The sequence below is a fragment of the Mastomys coucha genome, unplaced genomic scaffold, assembly GCF_008632895.1.
Source record: "Mastomys coucha isolate ucsf_1 unplaced genomic scaffold, UCSF_Mcou_1 pScaffold22, whole genome shotgun sequence".
In the NCBI taxonomy this organism is placed as follows: Eukaryota; Metazoa; Chordata; class Mammalia; order Rodentia; family Muridae; genus Mastomys; species Mastomys coucha.
In genome coordinates, this window is record NW_022196905.1 from 152,062,580 (window position 1) to 152,068,780 (window position 6,201).

General features: G+C 41.7%; 1 long non-coding RNA gene across 1 annotated transcript; it reads left to right on the forward strand.

Moving 5' to 3' along the window:
* The first annotated feature begins 2,064 nt into the window (after positions 1-2,064).
* On the forward strand, positions 2,065-4,825 carry LOC116071137. The gene is made up of 4 exons (XR_004110724.1): positions 2,065-2,108; positions 3,070-3,242; positions 3,939-4,158; positions 4,452-4,825. It is a non-coding gene; the product is annotated as an uncharacterized LOC116071137 (long non-coding RNA).
* Positions 4,826-6,201: the final 1,376 nt, after the last annotated feature.

Genomic DNA, 6,201 nt, shown 5'->3' on the forward strand with positions numbered 1-6,201 from the left:
TGAACACTTGACTAACAGAGGATCTGCTGCCAGATGGCTATCTCAGTTGTTTGTCAAGGGTGGCATTTGTCTCTCACTGACTCTTGGCAGCAAAACTCAACTTCTTCCCCATGGATCTCTCCCCGAGCAGCTTAAGTGTCATCATAACATGGCTGCTGAAACGGCCCAAGACACAAAACAACACATAGCCAGTGTTTTCTATGACAGCTTGTGTCTTAGTTGCATTTCTCATGACTGTTTCTCTTCAGATCATGCTTTGAGAAGACAAGGGCCACCAACACAGGGAACACATGCAGCTGGAATGGCTTTAGCTATGTTGGCAGCAGCTGCCATGTAGGTGACCATATTGCATCTCTGGTCAGGAAGCAGCAGTGACACAGAGAGATGAATGCCAGTACCTTAGTCTTTCTCTCCTTTTACTTCAGCCTGGTACCTCAGCTCTAGGGATGGTGTTTGCCTGAGTTAGGGCGAGTCTTCACTCCTCAGTTAGATCTCTCTGGAAAGGCCCTCACAGACAAGAAAGATGTGTTTCATAGGTCACTCCAAATTCAGTGAAGCTCACAATCAACACCAGCCACCACATCTTGCTATTCATGTCTTTTCTACTACATCTTGTTTCTTACACAAGTTGGACCCATTCAGTCTATGTGTGCACTTTATGGGGATGAGTGCACCAAGAGGTAGGTATCTTTGGGGTTTTTTTGCAAGCTGACTAAGGTAGAATTAGGCAGTGGGTCCCGACAAAAACCATGTGCCAGATGTCACGTGGCAAGTTTATTGGGCAGGAATATTGAGGCAGCTTCTTAGAGAAGGAAGAAAGAAGAAAGAAGAAAAGTGGGAGCAGGAAGAAGTGTCTTCTAGTGGGGCCACGGCACATGTGCAAAAACATACAACAGAGGCTGTGACACATGCACAAGGAACATGTGACAGGAGCAACACTGTTGCCTCTTGGGCAGCTAGAGATGATGTGTCTGGTCACCAGGTCCCTCAAAAGCTGGCTGTAAAGATGCCTCATTGTCGTGAAATTACCTTTAGCTGTCCGTGGATGTGCCTGATTGCCAACAACTACCATAGTGAAATCATAAGTAATAGTTATTGATTTATGTTCCTTAAGTTTTAGGGTAATTTATTATCTACTATTGAATGACTAATGTACAAATAAACCAATTTGCAATACATGGGCAATTCGGGTATTTGCAATACCCGAAGCAATTCGAAGTGAAGACTGGTAGTGATGTCCCACCCCCACCGCAATTCCTGAAGCAGCAAGAGATGAGATCCTGTGGACTCAAAGGATGCATGCTTGCATCTGCTTCAGGAAAGCCCTATGGTGCTTGGTCAGAGTGGTGAACACAGGTGTTGCAGTGTGGAACTGGCTTGATATCCAAGCGACTGGTGCCAGGGTATAAATATTTGTAATTCCTTAGCTGATTTAATGCATCTATTTTCCTTTTTTAATAGCAAAAGTTTTACTCTTTTGCCTAAATTTCAATCTGAAGCATCAGACCTTAGAGTTTCTCCTAGTACTCAAATGGCATTTGCCTTTGCCATGCTTTTTAAAAGTACAGAACAAACTGCATTTGTTTCTTACCCCAGTTTTTGTTGTTTTGTTTTGGTTTTTGTTTGTTTTTTTGTATTTTGTTTTGTTTTTGAGCTGGACAATTTAAGTCTGCCTCCTCAGACAGAAGCATCAAGTGAGAGATGATCTGGGATGCACAGTGTATTGTTTCCAACAAGATGGAAAGTTCATCTGGAATGACAGGAATCCTGGGTAGTGATGGATTTCTGAGGATTCTGTCACAGCTAACTAGCTGATTGGTGTGTGCAACTGAGGAGTAGTTTAATATCAATACCTTTTTTCCCCTTTGAACTGAAAGTGAGGCAGTTAAAAGTTATTAAATCTGAGTTTTGAGTTGCTTCTGATCCGTTTGGGTTTGTCATGGGCCTGTTTCCACCTCCCATGTTGGGAAGAACCATCTTGCAAACCTACAGTTCATAGACTTTATTTTGAAATGGGCTGCGTTCCAGAAATAGGTTTTAACTTTATTATTTTCCACTCTCTCTAGGGACATCTCAACAAAACTGGCAAACCAGAAGGCTTCCTAAAGGTTAATCTTTTTTCTGGGTCACATGATTCTTTTCAGTTTTCATCTGCAGAGGTTTTTCTGATAACAATGGGTTTGGCTGTTGGTGAACTAAAGAAAATCCCGTTGCTTTAGAGTGAACAATGGGCAGGGTTTGAGTGCAGTCAGGGCATTTGCTTAATACAATAGAAGTCAGTGCAGACTGGACTTGCGAGTGTCAAACAAACTGTGTGGGAAAAATCTAAATGACCACAACTGAGTCAACAAACAGACTGGAGTGCAAAAATGCTGACCGTGAAGCAACAAGTGGTTTGACTAACTTCACTTCATTCTCAAAGATTTAGCTGGACCAAAAAAAATAAATAAAAAAGAAAGAAAGAAAGGAAGGAAGGGAGGAAGAAAAGGGCTATAAAGCAATAGTTAAGAATTTACAAAGCAAGAAGGATCTGAAAAATCAAGAGGGAGACAGAGTCAGTGAAATGAAACATTAAAGACACAAAGCCATTCGTAATTAAGAACCCCTATCCCAGAAGCAGTTCTGTTCTGAGGTAGAAACCTGGGAAGACCCAGATGATCAAAGAAGCCGCTGAAATCCTCAATCTCATTGCTGGCTTGCATCAGGAAATGCAAAACAAACAGAGGTGGGATTGCAGCTTGATCCCCAGCCTCCAGCAGCTTCAAGCTGCAAATCTATTGAGTAAACAGTTTTCCAAGTAGGTGTGACTTCTCTGGAGCCTGCTACAGCTGAGCTCACTGCCCAGAACACATTTCCAAGTGTGACTGGAATGTTGAACAATACATTGCCTTCTGTCCACACACATCCAGCCCAGCAACACCTAGAAGGCTATTGGTCAAGAGTGAGACCTGGGCAAAGTATGAGACTCCATGAGCAACAGGGGCGGGGGTTGGGGGGAGGTCAATGGGATACCACAAGCCCATATTTCACTCCTGAGAAATACATTCTCACTTTTTTTTCTTCTTTCAGAACTTGAACCTGGAGCCTTGAGTGCTAGACAAGAAGTTCCACCATTGAGATGCATCTGCAGTCATCTCTTATTTTATTTTGAAGCAGGTACTTACTTGTTAAGTTGCCTAGTCTGGATGTAGAGGCAGACATGTGATCTTCCTACTTCAGTCCCCAAGCAACTGGGACTACAGGTCTGTATAGCCCAGTCTTTGTTCTTTATGTACTTGCTGTTCAAAGAATATCACTGCTTTATTTCTATAAAATGGTCCTGAGTCTCCTTAGATTTTGGCCCTCCATGGTAGCCAGCTGTTGGCTACTGTTTGAAAAAGGATGAAGAAAGAAGGGTCTGGCAATATAGGAGTGGGCAGATGAAGTATTATATTCTATGTTCTTATTCAGAGGACATCCATCATCTCTGCTCTCTAAGATGTGGGCAGAGATTCTCCCTCATTGACAAGCACCTAAACTCTCTGTAGAGAGATGGCGCTAACTAGAGACATCATCCAGTAAATTCAGCTCTGACACTGTCTACCCTGGAATGGAGATGGAGAGCTCAAACCCATAAACTGTCCCCACATCAGAGTGACTTTCTGGGTCATAAACTTTAAAGTGAGCTTGCCAAGACTGGAGCCCTTCCTTGGGCTCAACTCATTCGCTAAAATGACTCTTAGAGCCCTGGGCAGCATTGTGCTAACAAGAAGAGATGTGCAGAGCAAGGCACATAGGTGGCTTACTCTCTAGAAACCTCCATGTATTTGGCTTGTTGAAGTTCTCTAATACAACTATTCTGTGTCTTTATGGAAACCTTACCACTGTGTAAACATGATTGACAAAATCATAAGCCATAGATGACCAATCTAATGTTCAATCATTTTTCTTTTCCATAGTTGGTGGATAGGCTGAAGGATCAACCCACAAATCATGACTTACTCACTCCTATGACAAGGTTATATTCTGAAGCAACCTAGAGATGGCCAGGCACCTGTCAGATCATTAGCATACAAATAAACATTCACTGGGAATAGTTCAAGGATTTTAAAGGCTTTGGGCCTGGAAACTGGAATGAAGACCAAATATGTATTTTACAACAACACAAAGGAATTAAAGGTAAGTTTCATAAATATGAAGTGTGACAATCTTTTTGACAACTTATGCATATATCTGTTGTGGATTCCTGTGGGATACTGGGTAATGTCTGAAGCAAACTCACCTACTCTGCTTGGCAGAGACGTTAGCAAATAACAACCAGCACGCGTCCTACGGGTTTGGCTTGGGTCTTGAGTAACTCTCAGCTCAGGTCCTACTCTTGGAAAAGTAGCTAAACTTAGCCAGTCATTTGCATTATTTTTAAGTTGTTTCTCTATCCATGATCTGACAATGGATGTCCTTGGTTATCACAGGAATGAAAGAAAGCCAGCACCTGCCCATCAACCAGTACAGCCCTGGTAGAGACTCTGGCTCTGCGACCATTGACAGACGGAGCCTTGGGTTCTTCATGGTGCAGCTTACCTGGACATTTTAGTATGCTGAGCAGCACCTAAAGTCCACCTGCAAACTCTGTTCTCACCTGAATTTTGGCAAGCAAAAAATGCTTGCATTTGAGTGTTTCCTTGAGTTGCAAAACTAAAAACTGTTGTTCTAAAAATGTCTCTGAAAACCATGGGTGGTTGGTGACTTACAGTATATATGTACAGCAATGAGAAGAACTCATATCTTGTATGCAAATTCTACATCACGAAAAGGTCAGTAAGAAATTAAACTATTTATAAAGCAATTTCAAATTTTTGTATGCTTCAAATAGCAGTAAGAGTGTTACCTTCTTATTAACACATAACTTTATGTTTTAATCGATGAGCAAGCCATTCATTTACACTGCTTACTCTTCTCTTAGATCTACTTAATTTCATTCTGAGTAAGATCCTGAAATAGAATATCAAGAAAAAAGTGATACTACATAAACCAAATGTATTACATGTAATTGCTGATGTTTTACTTCACATTTTATGCATCTGAGGGAGTTTTATACCATGTGCTGACAGTGATGAAAAGCACATACTTTTAGTCACAGCACTTGGGAGGCAGAGGCAGACAAATCTCTGAGTTTGAGGCCAACCATGCTCTACAGAGCAAGTTCTAGGTCAGCTACACAGAGAGACCCTGTCTCAAACAAAAAACAAACAAAAACCCAAACAACAAAAGTTAAGCAAAGAAAAACAAAACAACAGCAAATGAAGGAGGAGGAGGAGGAGGAGAAGGAGAAGGAGAAGGAGGAGGAGAAGAAGAAGAAGAAGAAGAAGAAGAAGAAGAAGAAGGAGAAGGAGAAGGAGGAGGAGGAGGAGGAGGAGGAGGAGGAGGAGGAGAAGAAGAAGAAGAAGAAGAAGAAGAAGAAGAAGAAGAAGAAGAAGAAGAAGAAGAAGAAGAAGAAGAAGAAGAAGCAAGAGCAGAAGATAAGTAGATTTTCATTCTTTATACATCCAAAGCAGCAGGGATAGGTCTTATTAAGATGTATGTATACATACACAGAGGATGAACTGACCTCCTCACAAGGTTCATGTCAAATGAACCTTGAACCTAAGAGTCCAAGCTCACAAGAAACTAGGATCGTTATAGATGCTACTGAGTTGGAGATCAGGAGATATGACTTCAAATTAAGTAAGGACCTAAATTCAGTCACTGGTGTCCTTCTGAGATGAGTGAGCCCAGAGAAATGGGCAGTGTGAAGACCAAGAAGGTTTAGTGATAGCTCTGGAAGACAGTAATGCTGCACATGGCCTCTGGCCACCAAAAGCAGTGTATGGAGTCAACCCCTTAGTGTGGGAGGAAGAAACCACCCTCCTGACTTTTAACTCTGGCACCTAGAATGGAAATGGAACAAGTTTCTGTTATTTAAGCCATGCAGTTTGCAGTGATTTGTTACAGTACCCTGGGGAAGCTAATAAGCTGTGTTTGTGGATATTGGCTTGTCTTCTGTTTCCAAGAATTCCTGTAAAATTAATTGAAGCCTTATGTCTTTGATCAGTCTAGCATAATTTTGTTTTGACTAATCTATCTGTAACCAGAGTTAGTGAAGCATTCTGCACAGGAAAGAGATAGGATCAATCTTAAACATTAAGAAACAGGGAATGGCTGAGGAAGCAGCTCTATCAGTGA